Source organism: Panicum hallii, chromosome 2, assembly GCF_002211085.1.
Source record: "Panicum hallii strain FIL2 chromosome 2, PHallii_v3.1, whole genome shotgun sequence".
Lineage (NCBI taxonomy): Eukaryota > Viridiplantae > Streptophyta > Magnoliopsida > Poales > Poaceae > Panicum > Panicum hallii.
Window position 1 is genome coordinate 25,668,776 of NC_038043.1, and position 22,063 is coordinate 25,690,838.

Genomic DNA, 22,063 nt, shown 5'->3' on the forward strand with positions numbered 1-22,063 from the left:
ATCTAGGGGGTTTTCTGCAATTTTTGCAAGACACAGGAATTTTCACGGTAATTACAGAATCGTCCAGGGACCAATCTGTAAAAAGCTTGAAACAGGCAGCAATGGTGACCGGCGGGTACTGTAGCTCAAATTGCCGGCGATTTAGGGCACGAGAGGTCGCGGGAAGTGGGGGAAAAGAAAGAGGACGACGAGGGGATTCGATTCCATATCTCACTTACCACGGGGACGCATCGTAGAGATCGAATTTTGCGAAGGAAGTTGCGCCGGCTGTCTGTTCTGTTCTGTGCGGTCTCTGTTCTGTTCGTTCTAGGCAGTTGCACCCCTGTTCCTGGCGGTTCTTCTCCTATTCCTGGCGGCGGCCTGCAGGAGAGGGGCGGCGCTGCAGGGGGAAGAGCGGGCAGGGGCAAGGGCAGGCGCGCATGAGGTGCGGGGCGCGCGCACAGGGAGCTGGCGACGTTCTGGTGGCGTGTGAAGGTGCAGGAGGAAGGGGCAGCGCTGGCTGCAGGAGTTCAGGCGTGGGCCAAGGCGTGGAGGAGACGCACGGGCGGCTGCAAGGATTCAGGCGATGCAGGGGACGTGCGGGGGCTGGGCGACGACGCTCCTGGTGGCCGGCGGCAGCACCTGTGCGAGAATGTGAAGGAAGAAGGAGAGCAGGAACGCGAGGGAAATCTAGGGCCGGCTACGTGGGCAGCAGGGATGCGACGCAAACGGTCTTAGGTAGGTTTTATATGGGCACAGGGGCTAGGGTACAGGGGGAAGGCGGTGTGCAGAAGAAGCAGACTGGAGCGGGGGTTCGACTTGCGGATTTTTATAGAGCTCAAGGAAAAAGGGACCGTCGTGCAGCACCTGGACTCGATCGAGCCTGGCTGGTGGGGGTGCGGGGTCGAGGATTTAGCGAGCAGGGGACCGATGCGAGGTTGAGGGATTCGGTGATGGGCCGAAACTTGATCGGGTGAGAGGGCTGAACACGAAAACGATGACAGAGCTGATTGAACGTGAACCATTTATTCGGGAGCGCGAAAAGAGAAGGAAAGGATCAGGCCGAGTCGTTGGGGCTGACGGTGATCGAACATTGTCAGAAAAACACTGAAGGCGAGCCACGAGGCGTCGTTTTCAAGTATGACTTGATCGGGGGAAACGGTTAGAGGATCAGGAGCTCGAAGGGACATCTTAAAGATTCAGAGAGGACAAGGTTAACAGGACGTACAACAAGATACGGCTCGGTCCGACTGCGATGAAAATCAAAATAGAAATATTTCCAAAACATATTTTCAAGTTTAAAATAAATCTAGAAAAGTCCAGATAAATATTTCAAACCACGAAAAATATATTCGGAACAATCCCAAAATTTTCGAAGAAAAACTCGGGAGGTAAATTTAGGACACGAGGAATCCAAATAGAATATTTGGGACTCATGAAAAAGAATTTTAGAGCTTTCCAAGTAAAAAAATGGATCTAGCTCTTGGATAAATAGAATAATTGCCAGAAAAATCTTTAAAATTCTTGAAAAATCTTATTGATAGATGAACATATTGTAAAAGTTAGTCACATCCTAAAATTAAATAAGGAAGATTCAAGGCTAATGTGACCCTCAGCCTGATTCTTCGATTCAACCTAAGGCTCGGGGGCTACTCCATATGGAGTTCGATTTTTCATCGCACACCATACCAAAGAAGTAGTTCGGGGCATGAGCACCTCATAGCTTCGATGCAGCCAAGGAAGTACTCGAAGAAGAACTTCAAGATGGAGCTTCCAAACAAGCCGAAGACTATTTTGGAAGTACTCGAGGAGCCTGCAGTACTCAGCTACGAAGAGCTCGGGGGCTTGTCAGACCCGGGACTACGAGACTGTGTACATAACGTAGTTCATACAGGAATAGGGGATAGGTCATGTCCTATACCTTATCCATGTTGTACTCTACTCGCATGCGATGTAGAAATAGCCGATACAGAAGGAAGCTACTCGAGTTGTACTCGAATATGGTTCCTAGGCTAGTGTTGGACTAGGATTCATGTAACCCTGTACTCCCGGATATATAAGGGCGGGCAGGGACCCCCTCAAAACACATCATCAACACCCAAGGCAATACAAACCACCAAACAGGATGTAGGGTATTACGCACATCGCGGCCCGAACCTGTCTAAACCTTGTGTTGCTTGCACCTTCGAGTTCCTGATCTCGGCGTCACCCTACCTATTACTTACCACCTCAAGTATACCCCTCGGTGGGCAGGCAGTAAATCACCGATACCTAAGGTACCTCACCCTAGTTCTAAATAGCCAACCCAGGAGGGGGTGGCTCAGTCCAATGTGAAAGAACATCTAGGCCTGTGTGGGTTTTGGTGATTAATGAGAATGGTCTTAAGGAACTAACACATGTGAATGAGAATGCTTTTAGTTGATAAAATTACAGGTGAAAAAGGTTGAAAGAATGAAGTTCCCCAAAAATGAAAAGAAAAGAAATGAATTTGCTCTATCTTGAAAAGTTATTCTCAAGTTTTAGGGCATGCCGCACTATCAAGGGGGACACAAAAATTATTTGATGAAGGATTCTCAGTGCTCAAAATCCCATATGAGGTACACTTGAGCCTAAACGAACACATAGAGCAAATTCTTTGTGACGTTCGTCTTCTTTCGTAGATTTGCGGCTCCTAGTGGAAATTTCCATCCTGAGCCACGGAAATATCCAGCACTCAGCCGAAGGCGAGTTCCACCAGAAATTTCTGGTAGACATCAAAATTTTTCGGTCCATGCGATGGAAATTTCTGGTAGATCTACCAGAGATTTCCGACAGAAGCTGTGCAACGGTCATATTTGACTTGTGATACTATATATACACCCCCCCCTCACTCACCCATGAGTGTTGCTGCCTCCGTTCCACGAACCATAAGCCAGGAACTCTCTCTAGCATCCATTTCCCTCTCATTTGCTTCACTCTTGAGCATCCCTTGCAAAGTTAGGAAGCGAAGCTTATGAGAGATTGAGTAAGAGAGTGCTTGGGAGAGCTGCAGCCGCACCTTGAGCACTTGAGGTCTTCATTGAACAACTCTTTGTGTTTGTTACTATTGGATTGTGGTGTGCCCTAGGAGATTTGTACATCCTCAATGACATAGTAAGTGACCTTATCTTGACATTGGGGTCACTAAGGGGAGGGTACATAGCTCAAGAAGAAATCAATCTTCTTGGGTGCCTTAACGGAGACATAGGTTCCACATGTGGGACTGAATTTCTGTGTGCTTCTTCTTGTTGTTCTTGTAGTTCATATCTAGCATATTACTTATTGCGCTTTGATCTACTTGTGTGTGAAGTTTGAACTGCATGGAATGAAAAATTAGTGTCTTCTACATCTCAAGTAACTGATCTAACCTAGGAACACTCTCTCTGGAAATTTTTGATAGGTGTCGGAAATTTTTGAAGCTCTACCAAAAATTTCTGGTAGTTTGGACTGATTTTGTCGGAGGATTTCTCCAGCCAGGTGGCAGAGTGCACCCGCCGAATCCTAGCTTAGGATGAGTTTGGGGGTAGTCAAGGAATGCTCGATCTAGAGGCGTATGAACACGAGTAGCACACACGGGTTTAGAGTGGTTCAGGCCGTCTGAGCGTAATACCCTACGTCCACTGTGTGATGTATTGCTTGTAAGTTTGGGGGATGAACTCCTGACCCTGCATGAGTGTGAACTCTTGTGTGTGTCTTCTAACGTGCGCGCTCCCCCTTTTATATGCTCAAGGGGAGCGCGTACACTGAGCGGGGCCCCAACAGGTGGACCCGGTAATATATTAAATAATTGTCACACCCGATTCATAAGAACATAAATCGAGCAATCATATATGCGCCAGGATCAAGTCACGCATATATACAACAGATTATCAAGATATCACAACACATGTCACGAATAACATTAATATAAATCGTAAATGAATCATGAATAAATTATTTTATTACAACCGAATCAAGAATCGGTTCAAGAGTTGCGGAAGCGTAAAAGAGATACATGAAAAGCTGGGCGCCACAGGGACGTCGACTGGAAGACAAACGCCTAGAAGTCGTCGAAGCCGCTGACGTAGTCCTCCACGTTGCCGGGCACTGAGCAGCAGTCGAAGATATCCAAAATAGAACAGAAGAGTAGAGAGACAAGTGTGAGTACAAACTCGTACTCAACAAGTATAACACGAGCATGAGGCTCTAAGGTTAGCTGACTCAACTGCATTAGCTTTTAGTCTTGGCAAATTTTATTAAAACTAATTACTACAAGTGGATGAGTTACCATAACCCGAATTGCATAAGAATTAATCAATATTAATTAGGAACTACTGAGAACTATCCAACCAAAACCACCCGGGGAATCGCCCTCGTCAAAGGTTGATAACCCCACTAATCAGACGGAGGATCTGGGCCGCTCATGACTGTGAGCACAGCTGATATATCAGTTTTACACTCTCGAGAGGTTGCACAACTTTACCCACAAGTCGTGGGCTACGCTAGTTGTTCATCACACTTCCTTAGGTGAGATGGCTAGCAAGCACACTACGAGACCGTTACAAAGGATCACGTTGGTAAGGTGTAACCGCTAAGGATTCTGGATCAGCGACGATGGGGCCCACCTCCGGGGGTACAAGACACACAGCACAGACCAAGCCGGAGGAGCAGGGACCATTGAAGCTTACCACCCCTCTTGCCCACGCAGGTAAGTTACCCCCGAACCAAAATGACCTAATTAGTAAGTCAAGACCGTCCCATACCAGTCTTGTGGTTGCGCGGTTGTCCCAGGTTGTCGCTCTATGAACCGGTCCTTATGGAGAGTGGCCAACCAAGCACTAAGCACCGTGCTGGCCCCCTAAACCATGTTTCTAACAAAAACATCTTTTAAGGACGCACAAACCACTCAAGCACACAGCACAGAGGGTCGGCTCCAGAATTAAGTTGCATAAGACCATTAATCAAACTAATTAAAAAGGACCAAGATTTGTTATAGCGCAGCAACCTAGCACAACTAACCAAAAAATGCAACCCATAGGAGATATATAAGGATATAAAAGTGGCTAGGAAGTCCTTATAGGTATACAGTATTAAAATGCAGTATGAAATTGTATTTAAAGGTGATAGGAGGTTCATGTTATACTTGCCTTCCTCGTACTCTCCCGGCTGCTGCTCGAAGTGCTCGGAAGACGGCTGCTCCTGGTACTGCTCCAAAGGCTCCGCGTCTACTCACGATCATCAAACATAGCCCACACATACACACATGCATAACAAGAACAAACTATAAGAAAACAGTACAACATTACATAGAAACAGCACATGAAACTAGCCTAGAACTAATCTACGCGTTACAACGATCGCATGGATATAAAGAACGCTTAAAACGGAGCTAAAACGTGAAAACTGCGCTTAAAACAGGATCCAGGGACCTAATTGTAAGAAAAACAGGACTTCCAGGGGCTTCTGGACAAAAACCGAGGACTAAAACGTAATTAAAGCATAGACTCAGGGGCTAGCTGGTTAGAAACCTCAGGCTGGACGGCGGGTTAGATTTCCAGAGAAGCCAGGGGCCTAAACGCATAAAACAGGACCTATCCGTAATTATTTTTGACTCACGGGTGGACGGCGGGTTGATTCCTAGAAAACCCGGGGGTTCTTTAGCAAAAGAAGCGGCTGAAGCGTTATCTTCTATTCTGGATCGCTGGATTGAGATCGGACGGCTCAGATTAGATCCGTCCCGCGAAAGGGTATCTGCGGATCTGGACGCTCGGATCAAAATCGGACGGCTCAAGAGAGATCTAGGGCTTGCACTCACGCGGGCCACAGGATTTAAAACGTGCGGCTGAGATCTACACCTGACCGAGATCTAATCCGATCCGTCGGTTTGAAATCTAACGGCCTGGATCGCGTACCGGTCTGGATCTAATCCAGACCGTATGCTCGGATCGGACGGCTGAGGGAGGCTCCGGCCGGCTCCGGCGGTGGGGAGGCGCTAGGCGCGGCGGAGGCGGCGGAGGCTCGCCGGAGGACACGCTACGGAGCGATTCCGCGGGCGATGCGCGACGAGATCCGGTCGGGGAGAGAGAGGCGGACACGGGGAACTCAATTGGGGCAAAAGGGGGCGGAGGCGGTGGCCGTAGCGGCCGGGCGACGGCGGCGCGCGGCTCGGGGACGCCGGCGAGCGCGTGCGGCCGCGGAGAGGCGAGATCGAGGGAAAGGAGGGGCGGGGGAGTGTCCTTACCACCCCGGGGTGAGTTCCCGAGGCTTGGACGACGGCGGCGACCAACGAGGAGGCGGGACGGCGGCGGCCCGGGGCGCGCGGCGGCGGCGAGCGCGATTGGCGGCTAGGGTTAGGCGTGCGGGGTGTGGCGGCGACAGGGGAGAACCCTAGGTGCAGGCGGCGGCTTTGTAAGGCGGCTGCGGCACCCTGGCGCGCGGGCCCGGAGCAGGGGAGCTCGCCGGAGATCTCGGGAGGGAGGTTGCGCCGGGGAGAAGGAGAGGAGAGGGAGGAGACGGGGCTGCCAGGTGGGGCCAAGCAGTCAGCGGAAGAGGAAGGAGGGCGCGGGCTGAGGGGGAGCTGGGCCGTGGCACGGCCCGTGCGGGGAGAAAGGGAGAGAAGAGAGAGGCGCCCAAGGTAAGGAGGGGAGCTGGGCCGGGGCTCGGCCCACGCGGGGGAAGAGAGAAAGGAGGGGGGTGCTGGCCCATGCGGGAGAGAGGGGAAAGAGGAGAGAGGGGGAAGAGATGGGCCGGGCTGGGTTGGGCTGCCTTCTTTCATCCCTTCTCCTTTTCTTCTTTTGTTTTTCTAACTCATTAATTCAAACAATTCTAATTGAATTCAAATGCGATTTGAATTCAAACCTATACACCCAACACAAATAAAACAATGCTGCGGCATGAATGCACAAATACTTTAATCCTATGATAAATTTTATTTTCTTGCGTTATAAATTACTTTAAATGCCACGAAAATTAAAATAAAGCTTGGAAAATTTGTTTAAGCCCAATTAAATTAATTAAAAATTTGAGGAAATTACCTTAGGGTGTTACAAACCTACCCCCCTTACAGGAATCTCGTCCCGAGATTCGGATAGGCTAGCTAGCAAAGAGCTCGGGATATGTCTTCCTCAGCTCATCTTCTCGCTCCCAAGTAGCCTCATCCTCCGTATGATGACTCCACTGAACACGGCACATCTTAACCTTCTTGTTTCTAGTAACTCTCTCAGATGTCTCCAGAATCTTTACCGGATGCTCAACATAGGTCAGATCCTCCTGTACATCCAACCCTTCTATCGGTGCTTGCTCTTCTGGCACTCTCAAGCACTTCTTCAGCTGAGACACATGGAACACATCGTGCACCCCCGACAGATTGAGTGGCAACTCCAGACGATATGCCACCTCACCTTTCCGTTCCAACACCTTGAACGGACCAATGTACCGAGGAGCTAGCTTCCCTCGTACATTAAACCTGCGGATTCCTCTCATCGGCGAGACCTTCAGATATACATGATCACCCACTGCGAAGGTCAAATCTCGACGACGCACATCCGCATAGCTCTTCTGACGAGTCTGAGCGACCCTCAGATTTTCTCGCACCTGCTGTACTAGCTGTTCGGCCTCCTCAACAATATCCGGACCAAACACCTGCTTCTCACCAATCTGATCCCAATACAGCGGAGTCCTGCATTTCCGGCCATACAGAGCCTCAAAAGGAGATTTCTTCAGACTGGCCTGATAGCTGTTGTTATACGAAAATTCTGCATATGGCAAGCATTTATCCCAGCTAGTACCATACTGAATAGCGCAGGCTCGAAGCATATCCTCCAACACTTGGTTGGTTCTCTCTGTCTGTCCATCGGTCTGGGGATGATAAGCCGTACTGAAGCGCAGCTTCGTATCCAACGAATCATGCAACTGCTCCCAGAACCGTGAAGTGAACTGAGATCCTCGATCAGATATAATCTTCTTCGGAACACCATGCAGACAGACAATCCTGGAAATGTACAACTCTGCGAGTCTAGCACCAGAATAAGTAGTGTTTACCGGAATAAAATGAGCAACCTTCGTCAACCGGTCCACTACTACCCATATGGAGTTGTACCCTTTCTGAGTACGAGGCAAGCCAACAATGAAATCCATAGTGATTTCCTCCCATTTCCACTCTGGAATCTTCAACGGCTGCAATAATCCTGCTGGCCTCTGATGCTCTGCCTTGACACGCTGACAAGTGTCACAAATAGCCACGTACTCCGCAACGGAACGCTTCATTCCAGACCACCAGAATCGTTCCTTCAGGTCGTAATACATCTTCGTGCTGCCCGGATGGATAGAATATGCTGTATCATGGGCCTCACTCAGAATCAACTTCCTGAGATCTGCTACATCCGGCACACATATACGACCCTTGTACCATAAGGTACCCTGCTCATCCTCTCTGAAATGAGGAGCCTTGCCAATCTTGAGCAACTCACGAATCTCCTGCAGCTTCTGATCCTCCTTCTGATGCTGCCTGATCTCGGCCTCTAGAGTGGGTTCCGCCTCGAATGACGTACCCGAGGTGTGATGCAAGAAACCCAGGCTCAACTGCTCAAACTCCTCGCATAACTCCCGAGGCATCTGAAAAGCCACGGCCATGTTAACATAGCTCTTCCTGCTCAGAGCATCTGCTACAACATTGGCCTTGCCCGGATGATAGTGAATCTCCAGGTCATAATCCTTGACCAACTCTAGCCATCTTCTCTGCCGCATATTCAGCTCACTCTGAGTGAAAATATACTTGAGGCTCTTGTGATCGGTGTAAATATCACACCTCTGCCCAAACAAGTAATGCCTCCATATCTTCAGAGCATGCACAACTGCGGCTAACTCCAGATCATGAGTGGGATAATTCAGCTCGTGCCGGCGTAACTGCCGCGAGGCATAAGCTATCACTCTGCCTTCCTGCATCAGAACACAACCAAGACCATCTTTCGAAGCATCACAATACACTGTGAACCTCTTGCTCTGGTCTGGCAGAGTAAGCACTGGCGCCGTAGTCAACCTCTTCTTCAGCTCCTCAAGGCACTCTGACGCTTATCAGTCCAAGAGAAACCCACATCCTTCTCCAGCAAGGAAGTCAAAGGCTTCGCAATCCTGGAGAAATTCTCAATGAACCTCCGATAATAACCTGCTAAGCCCAGAAAAGAGCGGACTTCCTTCACCGTCTGCGGTACAACCCAGTCAAGCACATCCTTCACCTTCCCGGGGTCCACAGCAATACCTCCCTTGGAGATAACATGACCGAGGAAAGGAACCTCGTCAATCCAGAACTCGCACTTGCTGAGCTTGGCATACAGCTGGTGCTCTCTGAGCCTCTGCAACACAAGCCTCAGATGCTTCTCATGCTCCGCTTCTGACTTGGAATATATCAGGATATCATCAATAAATATCACCACAAAGGTGTCCAGATAATCCATGAAAACCTTGTTCATCAGATGCATGAAGAAAGCCGGAGCATTAGTCAAGCCGAAGGACATGACCGTATACTCGTATAACCCATACTTGCAGGTGAATGCCGTCTTCGGAATATCCTCAGAACGAATCTTCAGCTGGTGATAACCCGAACGCAGATCAATCTTCGAGAATACACAAGCACCCTGAAGCTGATCGAAAAGATCCTCAATACGAGGCAATGGATGCTTGTTCTTGATGGTGACTGCATTCAGATCCCGATAATCGACGCACATCCTCTTCGCACCATCCTTCTTCTCTACAAGCAACACAGGAAAAGCCCAAGGAGAGAAACTGCGACGGATATAACCCTTAGCTAGCAACTCGTCGACAGTCTTCTTAACCTCCTCATGCTCGACAGGAGCCATACGATAGGGCCTCTTAGCAATAGGAGCTGTGCCAGGCAGGAGATCAATAGAAAACTCAATGTCGCGATCAGGCGGCATACCTGGCAAATCATCCGGAAAAACATCCGGGAATTCAGACACCACGCGAATACCATCCGTGGGTCTAGCCTCCATCTGATGAAGAAATCCAGAAGGCTCTGTAGCTCCAACAGTAACCTCCTGACCATCCGGTGCCGACAGAAGAACCGTCCTCTGAGCACAATCTATCCGGACTCCCCACTTAGCAAGAGTCTCCATTCCGAGGATCACATCAATACCCTTGGAGTCAAGCACCATCAGATTTGCACTGAAATCTACCCCCCTTATAGCCACACTAACTCTGGGACAGAAGACATGAGACCTCAACTGCCCTCCCGGTGAAGATACTAACATGCACCTCTTTAATGTGCTAGTAGGAATACCATGATGCTCAACAAAAGACTGGGTGATGAAAGAATGTGTAGCACCAGTATCAAAAAGCACTGTAGCAGGATGGGCATTAACCATGAACGTACCAATAACCACGTTAGGAGCCTCGGCCGCTGACTCGGCCGTCACGTGGTTCACCCTGCCCTGAGCTGGGGCCTTGGGCTGTGCTGCACGCCCCTGCTGCCCTGCCTGCGCCTTCCGAGGGCAGACGTTGGCGTAGTGCCCTGGCTCGCCGCAGTGGAAACACACTCGAGGAAGTGCCGGAGCCTGCTGCCCAGGAGGAGGAGTGGGCGCTCCCTGCCTCTGAGCTGGTGGAGCCGGAGGCGCTGGAAGTCTCTGACCCTGTCCCGCCTGCTGCTGCTGCTGAGGACGAGGCGGAAACTGCTGCCGCTGCTGGTACTGCTGGGGCGGCCTCTGCTGCTGCTGCTGCTGTGGATGCTGATAGCGGGGACGAGTGTTGCTGCCCGAAGAGGATGGAGCCATCTTCCTCTTCTTATCCTCAATCTCCCGGCGCTTGCGCTCGGTGTTGAGGGCCGCATCAACCAGCTGGTTGAAGTTGTCGAAGCGGTGGTTCAGCAGCGCATACTGGATGTGATCATCCAGTCCCTCCTTGAAGTACTCCTGCTTATCGCTATCACGAGCGACGTCAGCAGGGGCGTAGCGGGCAAGCTGAAGAAAACGGTCACGGTACTCCGTCACCGTCATAGATCCCTGAAATAACGAACACAGATAACAAGGATGGAAAACGCTCAATTGGTCAGGTTACAAAAGAATCAAGGATGGATCGAGCTCAAAAGGAATGGTAGGGAATTCCGTTAAATTTTACCTGCTTAAGAGCACGGAACTCCTTCTGCTTCATCTTCATGATGCCCTCAGGAATGTGATGGTTCCTGAAACGCTCACGGAACTGGTCCCACGTGAGAGCGTCACGATCTCGAGCTGGGTAGGACTCCCACCAGTCAAGAGCGGAGCCTCGCAGCTGCCCTGCTGCGTACAAAACCCGCTCTCGGTCGTCGCACTGCGCAACAACCAACTGGCGCTCCACCGAACGAAGCCAGTCGTCCGCCTGGAGTGGGTCCGTGGCGTGAGAGAAGGTCGGAGGGTGACCTCTCAGGAAATCCGCACGCCTGTCACGGGGCTGAGGCGGCGGAGGAGGCGGTGGCTGGGCATGGATCTGCTGCAGAGCCTGAACGGTGTTGTTCAGGGTGGCCATCATCTGCATCTGGAGCTGGAAGAACTGCTCCGGGGTCAGTGGTGGCGGCATCGGTAGCGGCTGACCAGTACCCTGGTTGTTCTGCTCCTGCTGGTCAGAACTGGAACCGGTGCGTCTAGTGTTCACCATCTGATTGCAACAAACGAAATTTATGAGAATAAGATATGGTGCCGCTGAGGAGATGAAACTTCGATAGGATATAACAGAGAGAAAAGATTATAGGTTTTACCCCCAACGATCTAACTCAATTTTTTTATTATTTAGTCCAAGTTGGGTTAGGTCGATTTGCATGAACAAGTTTAACTACTAGCCTATACAATCAACCAAAAATCCAAATCAGACATTTGCACAATAACAATCATTCAATATTCACAACTTAGTCGAGTTTTCCACACTACTCGACTAACACACTCGTTCTAGCGTAATTTCATCGGGACAACCTAAACTTATAACTTACCGGATTAGGCGACTCAGGCCAACGTCTACGAAAAACTCCAGCTACTTCTCCGGAAAGGCGGGAAAAACAGCAAATCGAGGGATTAAGACTCAAGGAATAGGAGCAGAAAAACGATGGCTGAAGATTTGCGGAGGCAAGCAAGAGAAATGAAGTCCTAAACTCGACCAATTCTACCTAGGCTTCGTCCTACAGTCGACACGGCTCTGATACCAATCTGTCACACCCGATTCATAAGAACATAAATCGAGCAATCATATATGCGCCAGGATCAAGTCACGCATATATACAACAGATTATCAAGATATCACAACACATGTCACGAATAACATTAATATAAATCGTAAATGAATCATGAATAAATTATTTTATTACAACCGAATCAAGAATCGGTTCAAGAGTTGCGGAAGCGTAAAAGAGATACATGAAAAGCTGGGCGCCACAGGGACGTCGACTGGAAGACAAACGCCTAGAAGTCGTCGAAGCCGCTGACGTAGTCCTCCACGTTGCCGGGCACTGAGCAGCAGTCGAAGATATCCAAAATAGAACAGAAGAGTAGAGAGACAAGTGTGAGTACAAACTCGTACTCAACAAGTATAACACGAGCATGAGGCTCTAAGGTTAGCTGACTCAACTGCATTAGCTTTTAGTCTTGGCAAATTTTATTAAAACTAATTACTACAAGTGGATGAGTTACCATAACCCGAATTGCATAAGAATTAATCAATATTAATTAGGAACTACTGAGAACTATCCAACCAAAACCACCCGGGGAATCGCCCTCGTCAAAGGTTGATAACCCCACTAATCAGACGGAGGATCTGGGCCGCTCATGACTGTGAGCACAGCTGATATATCAGTTTTACACTCTCGAGAGGTTGCACAACTTTACCCACAAGTCGTGGGCTACGCTAGTTGTTCATCACACTTCCTTAGGTGAGATGGCTAGCAAGCACACTACGAGACCGTTACAAAGGATCACGTTGGTAAGGTGTAACCGCTAAGGATTCTGGATCAGCGACGATGGGGCCCACCTCCGGGGGTACAAGACACACAGCACAGACCAAGCCGGAGGAGCAGGGACCATTGAAGCTTACCACCCCTCTTGCCCACGCAGGTAAGTTACCCCCGAACCAAAATGACCTAATTAGTAAGTCAAGACCGTCCCATACCAGTCTTGTGGTTGCGCGGTTGTCCCAGGTTGTCGCTCTATGAACCGGTCCTTATGGAGAGTGGCCAACCAAGCACTAAGCACCGTGCTGGCCCCTAAACCATGTTTCTAACAAAAACATCTTTTAAGGACGCACAAACCACTCAAGCACACAGCACAGAGGGTCGGCTCCAGAATTAAGTTGCATAAGACCATTAATCAAACTAATTAAAAAGGACCAAGATTTGTTATAGCGCAGCAACCTAGCACAACTAACCAAAAAATGCAACCCATAGGAGATATATAAGGATATAAAAGTGGCTAGGAAGTCCTTATAGGTATACAGTATTAAAATGCAGTATGAAATTGTATTTAAAGGTGATAGGAGGTTCATGTTATACTTGCCTTCCTCGTACTCTCCCGGCTGCTGCTCGAAGTGCTCGGAAGACGGCTGCTCCTGGTACTGCTCCAAAGGCTCCGCGTCTACTCACGATCATCAAACATAGCCCACACATACACACATGCATAACAAGAACAAACTATAAGAAAACAGTACAACATTACATAGAAACAGCACATGAAACTAGCCTAGAACTAATCTACGCGTTACAACGATCGCATGGATATAAAGAACGCTTAAAACGGAGCTAAAACGTGAAAACTGCGCTTAAAACAGGATCCAGGGACCTAATTGTAAGAAAAACAGGACTTCCAGGGGCTTCTGGACAAAAACCGAGGACTAAAACGTAATTAAAGCATAGACTCAGGGGCTAGCTGGTTAGAAACCTCAGGCTGGACGGCGGGTTAGATTTCCAGAGAAGCCAGGGGCCTAAACGCATAAAACAGGACCTATCCGTAATTATTTTTGACTCACGGGTGGACGGCGGGTTGATTCCTAGAAAACCCGGGGGTTCTTTAGCAAAAGAAGCGGCTGAAGCGTTATCTTCTATTCTGGATCGCTGGATTGAGATCGGACGGCTCAGATTAGATCCGTCCCGCGAAAGGGTATCTGCGGATCTGGACGCTCGGATCAAAATCGGACGGCTCAAGAGAGATCTAGGGCTTGCACTCACGCGGGCCACAGGATTTAAAACGTGCGGCTGAGATCTACACCTGACCGAGATCTAATCCGATCCGTCGGTTTGAAATCTAACGGCCTGGATCGCGTACCGGTCTGGATCTAATCCAGACCGTATGCTCGGATCGGACGGCTGAGGGAGGCTCCGGCCGGCTCCGGCGGTGGGGAGGCGCTAGGCGCGGCGGAGGCGGCGGAGGCTCGCCGGAGGACACGCTACGGAGCGATTCCGCGGGCGATGCGCGACGAGATCCGGTCGGGGAGAGAGAGGCGGACACGGGGAACTCAATTGGGGCAAAAGGGGGCGGAGGCGGTGGCCGTAGCGGCCGGGCGACGGCGGCGCGCGGCTCGGGGACGCCGGCGAGCGCGTGCGGCCGCGGAGAGGCGAGATCGAGGGAAAGGAGGGGCGGGGGAGTGTCCTTACCACCCCGGGGTGAGTTCCCGAGGCTTGGACGACGGCGGCGACCAACGAGGAGGCGGGACGGCGGCGGCCCGGGGCGCGCGGCGGCGGCGAGCGCGATTGGCGGCTAGGGTTAGGCGTGCGGGGTGTGGCGGCGACAGGGGAGAACCCTAGGTGCAGGCGGCGGCTTTGTAAGGCGGCTGCGGCACCCTGGCGCGCGGGCCCGGAGCAGGGGAGCTCGCCGGAGATCTCGGGAGGGAGGTTGCGCCGGGGAGAAGGAGAGGAGAGGGAGGAGACGGGGCTGCCAGGTGGGGCCAAGCAGTCAGCGGAAGAGGAAGGAGGGCGCGGGCTGAGGGGGAGCTGGGCCGTGGCACGGCCCGTGCGGGGAGAAAGGGAGAGAAGAGAGAGGCGCCCAAGGTAAGGAGGGGAGCTGGGCCGGGGCTCGGCCCACGCGGGGGAAGAGAGAAAGGAGGGGGTGCTGGCCCATGCGGGAGAGAGGGGAAAGAGGAGAGAGGGGGAAGAGATGGGCCGGGCTGGGTTGGGCTGCCTTCTTTCATCCCTTCTCCTTTTCTTCTTTTGTTTTTCTAACTCATTAATTCAAACAATTCTAATTGAATTCAAATGCGATTTGAATTCAAACCTATACACCCAACACAAATAAAACAATGCTGCGGCATGAATGCACAAATACTTTAATCCTATGATAAATTTTATTTTCTTGCGTTATAAATTACTTTAAATGCCACGAAAATTAAAATAAAGCTTGGAAAATTTGTTTAAGCCCAATTAAATTAATTAAAAATTTGAGGAAATTACCTTAGGGTGTTACAATAATGTACACATTGGAGCCTTAAATGCCTCAGATTCGGAGATCTTCCTCGTTGGCCTCCGTGCGTATCCTCCATCTGGATATGGTCTTGTGCCGTCTTGCTAGCATAGGGTCTGCTGCCGCTGACATGCGTAGAGGGAGTCGTGCTGTCATTGTAGAGTCAGCTCCCGCTGATAGGTGAAGGGGCTATACTGACCTGCCGTGATGTAGCCTTTGCGCACTGTAGCAGTGCACGTTGTGGCCTTCCTGCAGCAGGTCATAATAACTCTTCACCCACGCGCGCGGTGCTGTGATGTGACCATACATCCCCATGTCTTGTGAACCGCCTCGGTAACTGGCGGGCTTACCGTGCTGTCAACGATACCTGCCCAATCATGTCAGTGGGCAGCCCATGCTCTGTCTTGGGTGGGCGCACCACCCGCATTTAATGCGGTAGTTGGGCTAGCTTCTCGCAGAAGGCTGGTATCCACCGGACACGTGGCGGTGCTGGTTTAGCGGCCACTTCCTCAGGGGCACATGGCGGCACCGGACCCCCTCCCTGGTGGGGTGGGAGGTCCGGGCCCCCCTGGCTGGCCCAGGCGCTCAGGCCCCCTGGGGGTCCGGCTTCCACACGTGTGGGCCCAAGACCATCCCGCGGTGGTCAGCGGCCCGTGGTAGCTGTTCCTAAGTACTTCATCCTTGCAGACACGTGGAGGCACTGGACCTGCTAGTACGTGGGAGGAGGTCCGGAGACTGTGCCCCTAGTTGTCAGGCCCGGGCCTTACGCCCTGTCGCCCAGAAGCTTAGAGTGAGGTTACAGATAACCTCGCACCCCTCGGGCTGGATACACTAGTAGGAGGTACCCCTATCTGTATGTACCGATAGAGGCCCCCAGGCCCACCTCGGGTGAGGTATGAACCCGTAGATGGGGCCATAATCTTGTGTTGCGCTGGGTGGACTGGTTGCTCCCATTGCGAAGGGGCAAAGGAGGACTCTCTCCTCCGGCGAGATGTCCAAGGCGACGTCCACTGCCCGCGTTCAGTGCACCTGACGGTTCAGCTACCATCTTATCCGCGCATGTCCTGCTGTTCTGACGGTTCAGATTCCACCTTTTCCTCCCGCCTCCAATGACCATGCCTATGACTGGCAGGCCCAGGCCCACCGGTCATAGGGGGTAAGAGGCGGGCGCTTGGTGCGATCGACTCTTCGGGTTCCCCCCGGTCGCCGTGGAGTTCAAAGGGGGAACAACCTTATTAAAGGCATGCGCCGTAGGGATTGGCTATCTTTTCACACTTTCCTTCTCTAGATGCAGCTGCGCCCTTTCGTCTTCTCTCGCACCTTTGCGATTTGCTCTTTTCACCCGGTGCTTTTTTCCCTTCCTGCTTCCGTACGATCCTTTCCCTTGCATCTGCGGCAATCTCCGCCATGTCTCCTCTCAGCCATCCTCGCCACTTCCAGTGACAAGAGCAGCATGACATGGTGCGCCGCCTCCTTGGTTGGACTGCACCGGAACTTGCCGGGAAGATCCGGCAAGTTCGAGTTCCCTCGACGACCTGGTCACGGGGGAATTCATCTTCTTCAACTTGTATATCACCTGCGGACTAGCCCCTCTGATCTCCTCCTTCTTCCTTTTGCTTCTGGAGGAATTCAGTTGTAGCACCTCACCCCCCACTCCATTCTCCTTGTGTCGGTGTTCATCCACTTCATGGATATGTTCGTGGGAGTCCGTCCCTGCATCGCCATCTTCAAGCATTTCTACGCCCTGGTCGGGTCTGGGAGGAGCAGGTGCGCCATCGGCGCCTACTACTTCCAGCTGCGGCATGGGATGTCCAGCTCCTACATCAGCGCCTTCTCTAGCGCCAAGTGGGAGGACTGGTGCATGGACTGGGTCATCGCCATGACCAATGCCAATGACCGCCTCGAGCTGCCGACTAGAGGGCCCCTCCTCGACCACAATAGCTGGAAAGTAAGGCCATCCCTACCGGCAGAGCTTGACCTAGTACTGGACCGGGTCAAGGTTCTGGCGAGGGGCGGCCTTACATCAATGATGGTGCTGAGTGACTTCCTGAGGTGCCGCATCGCTCCCCTGCAACAGCGATCAAGGATGGCCTGCATGTTCACTAGGGTGAACGACTGCAGCAGAATTGAGCGCGGGGCCGGCACGGATCTGTCCGACACGGAGCTAGAAGTCTTGATCCAGGGGATGACCGGCGAGGCATACACCCCGAAGCTGCTGGTGCTCCCGAGAGGGATCAAAGCTCTATGCGAAGACCAGGGGATGCAGACGGCGATCCTGGCATCACTACCAACCCTCGACGATGGTGGCCTGGCAGTCCAGCAGGTGAGGGGTGACTCCAATCGCGGCATCCGAATCCCTGGCGCTTCGCCCGACAGCCCCCGGCGCATCGATCCAAACTCTGGCCAGCCAGCCATGGAGCCCCGGCACCCTTCGGCAGAGGGAAAGAGCTAGAGGTGGCCAGCTCTTAGAGCAGCAGGGGCTGCGAGGAGAACAGGTCGCGGAGGCTCCGCTGCGGCGATGGATCCTTTGTGGGGGAGCCAGACCCCAAGTGCTAGAAGACAACGGAGTCATGGGAGCAAAGTAGCTCCTAGGCTCCGCCGCTGCCGCCCCATCGCCAGCAGTAGCTGCAGGGGAGGCCTGAGGAGCCGCGGCGGTTTCCGCCACAGTAGCGACCACCGCCACCAACGCCTCATCCCCCACAGCAGCGTCAGGCGCCGGTCTGGCCGCAGCCCCAGTAGCAACAGCAGCAACAGGCCCCGCCAACGCCACCGCCCCAGCGGCAGCAGCAGGCCCCACTGCCACCGCTGCCCCAGCAGCAGCAGCAGGCCCCGCCACCGCCACCGGAGATGCCGACGGTGGAGCTACCCCGCTGGTCGCCCGGGATGCCAGCCTCAGGGAGGAGGCAATCCCCATTCTTCCAGACCGGATGGGTGTGCGGAGTTCCATGTGAGTGGTTAATTCCTCTTGTCCTTGTTTTTTTTAAATCCTTATCTTGATGATGCTTGCTAGGACTACTCGCCCTGCCTCTTCTTCTGCTTCCACCGGTGACTCCTCAGCCGGCAGGTCCGGCCCCTAGCAGGCTTGTTCCACAACCACTGCTGGGGTTCGGCAACTTCACCGACAGCACCTCCAGCCCCGCCCACGGCTGTGGAGGTCCGGGCCGGAGCTCCAGTGGCTGAGACCGCACCATGAATGGAGGCGACCCCTCTAGCCACGGCGGGCGGAGAGGCTGCTCCGGCGGCTTCAGCGGGAGCCACGGCGGGGGCGTCCCCTGTAGAGCCAGCTATGGACAAGGGTGCAGTGGAGATGCCACTGGAGGTGCCAACTGTGGGGGCAGCCACAGCAGAGGTACCCCCGGCAGTGACTGCGGTAGAGGCACCCCCAGCAACTGTTGCGGCAGAGGTGCCCCCGGTGGTGATCGCAGCAGAGGTCGCAGAAGCAGGTGGTCAGAGACTCGATGCGGGTGCGCCCAGCTCCGGCCCCCCAATCCGTGCAGGGGGATAAGCCAAAGGTGGTGCATGGGAGGGACCTCCTCCTGAGCCAATGGAGGTCCCTCTTCCTCGCCTCCTGGTCAAGGCTCAGCGGGCGATGGAGGAGGCTGAAGCGGGCTTCCGGTGGGAGTGGGAGAAGCTCGAGGCGGAGCGCCAGCTGAGGAACCGCATCTAGGTGGTGTCCTCCCGCACTACCGAGGAACGGGCCAAGTTCGAGCAAGAGCGCGAGGCCCTCCGTGAGAAGATGGGTAGGACCATTGACCGGGAGATCGCGGTCATCTCCCGGGAGAGGGTGGTGGCCCGGAAGGAGAAAGAGGTGGAGCAGAAGGAGCGGACGGCTCGTCACACCATCAACACTGCCAAGGCTATGGCAAAGATGATTGACGACGAGCAGGCTGCCGTCAACTATCGAGAGCAGAACCTGTCTCTCCGGGAGGCGACCATCAAGGAGGAGGAGGCCCGCCTCTCCACCCTCCGGTCAGACGTGGAGGCCTGGACCCGAGCCCTCAAGGGCCAACGCCTACGCCAGGAAGAGGAGAGCCGATCCCTGTCCCAACGGCTCCAGGTCCTCAAGCACCGCGAGGCCGAGGTAGAGGGGCTCTTGGCTGAGCAGCGCACCGGGGTCCAGCGGAGTGCCAAGTGGGTCGGTGAAGCAAGTACCACCCTGGAACCCCTTGGGCTAAGTCCCATCCAGGTCGCAGAGGCCCCTTCTTCCATCAGCTCCATTCTTCTGGTGCTGGAAACCGCTGCCGAGCGTCTGCAACGCCTGGAGTCCACCCTAGTTGCTCACCTTGAGTCTGAAGGGCGGGAGCTTGCTCGGATAGTGGTAGACCACATCTTGACCTGCTTTTGGAGCCACGACCCCGCCATCTCCTTAACTCCAGTCCACGAGGGCCCAGTGCCAGAAGCAGAGGCCGCTGCCTGGGAGGGAGTACAAGAGGTGGTGGAGATCGTGGCCTCCCGCTTTGAGCGCAACGTGGAGCCAGACCTATAAAGGGAGAGGGCCCCTCTGGACTATCGAAGTAGTAGGAGTAGTTTTTGTTGTTTTTCTACACATTGTAAGATATGTAATATTCTGTGTATGATATGTAATATAAAAACCCGGACTGAGAGGCGACATATAACTTAGCTGTTTTTCCATTTGCTTGTTCTCTCTTCTGTCGTGTGCTCTCTGGCCCTGAGGTCCCTTGGCCCCCTGGGAGGTAGTCGCAAGGAATTGGGGCTAGCTACCACGAAAATGAGGTTTAGTCCTGCATATGACTTAGGATCGGTGCTTAGCAACATTCGCATGGGGTCCCGGATCTCGCTGGCAAGAGTCCTTTGAGATGTAAGACTAGGCTTAGTGAATCAGAGCACCAGGACCCAGCCCTTAGAATTGAAGGGATCCGGACTTCCGGATTCGCAGTTCTAGGTACTACGGTACTTATCCTAGGGAGGTATAGTATGTAGGCTTAGGGTACGGAACTAGACTAAGCGGCTACATGACTCCAGACTCCCCCGAGGACAAGTACGCTTCCCTGGAGCCGGTCCCCAGAAGACCGGACCCCTCCTTCCTATGAAGGATGGGTCTTGGGCGGAGACACAACCCAGCAACTCAATTCGAGCCTCAAGCACGGCAAAAGAATAAGGGACCACATGGGGGTTAGGGTAAGCGGAAGGCAAGAAAAAGAACTAAATTGCATCAACCTCAAAGACAGACTAAGAATAAATTTTTCCTTGATAAGTTGGTACAGATAGAATGTGCGATGAACGCTAGGGGCCAGGTTTACGAGGGCGGACCTCCACCGCTTTGGTCCGCATGGAGGTGCTACCATATTATAAAGGAAAAATTTAATCTCGATTAAGCCCCTAAGGATAAAACTTACGCAGGTGCTCAATGTTCCATGGGTTGGGTAGTTGCACACCCTCCTCCTTAGCTAAGCGAACAGAACCGGGTCGGCACACCTTTGACACCTTGAAGGGGCCCTCCCAGCTGGGGGAGAGCTTGTGGAGCCCCTCTCGGTTTAGGATTCGCCGCAGGACTAGGTCCCCGACCCGAAGCTCCCTACTATGCACGAACCGTTGATGGTAACGCCGAAGCGCTTGGCCATACCGTGCATTTTGGACCACTGCTCGCCATCTTCGCTCGTCGATGAGGTCTACATCTTGACGGCGCTGCTGCTCCTGCGATTCCTCATCAAAATCTTGGACTCGTAGCGAGCCTATAGTGATCTCCGGGGGAAGGCATGCTTCGGCCCCGTAGACCAGGAAGAAAGGGGTCTCCCTGGTTGGTCGGCTGGGTGTGGTCCGGTTCCCCCATAGTACGCTCGGAAGCTGGTCGACCCATTTCGCACCATGCTTTTCGAGATTGTTGTAGGTGCGAATCTTGAGCCCCCTGAGTATCTTAGCATTAGCCCGCTCTACTTGGCCATTGCTTCTGGGGTATGCCACAGAAGCGAAGCAGAACTGGATGCCGATGTCCTCGCAGTATTCTTGAAAGTGCCGGCTCTTGAACTGGGTCCCATTGTCGGTGATGATTTGGTTCGGGACTCCGAACCGGCACACAATTGACTTGAGGAATGCGATAGCAGATGCTTTGGTGATGTTGACCACAGGGGTAGCTTCTGGCCACTTGGTGAACTTGTTGATGGCAACATACAGGTACCGGTACCTGCCGACGGCCCTGGGGAAAGGTTCCAAGATATCCAACCCCCATACAGCGAAAGGCCAAGAGGGTGGAATCATTTGCAGAGCCTGAGCTGGAATATGTATCTATTTTGCATGGAACTGGCATGCTTTGCAGGACTTTACCAGCTCAGCTGCATCCTGGAGCATTGTCGGCTAGTAAAAACCATGCCGGAAGGCCTTACAGACCAGCGTGCAGGATGAAGAATGACTTCCGCACTCGCCTCCATGGATCTCTACAAGCAAGTCACAGCCCTCTTCCTGGGTGATGCACCGCATGAGGATGCCATTGGCGCCACGGCGGTAGAGATCCCCTTCTACCACTGCATATCGCTTAGCCAATCACACTATACGCTCTGCGGATACATGGTCTTCAGGAAGGATGTTGTCTTTCAGGAAGTCCCGGATCTCGGAGATCCATGCATCGGGACCCCCCTGAGAGTTTGGATGCAGCTCCTCGAGGTCTTCGGGACCCTCGAAGGTGCACACAATCCTTGGCGGAGCCCACGGAT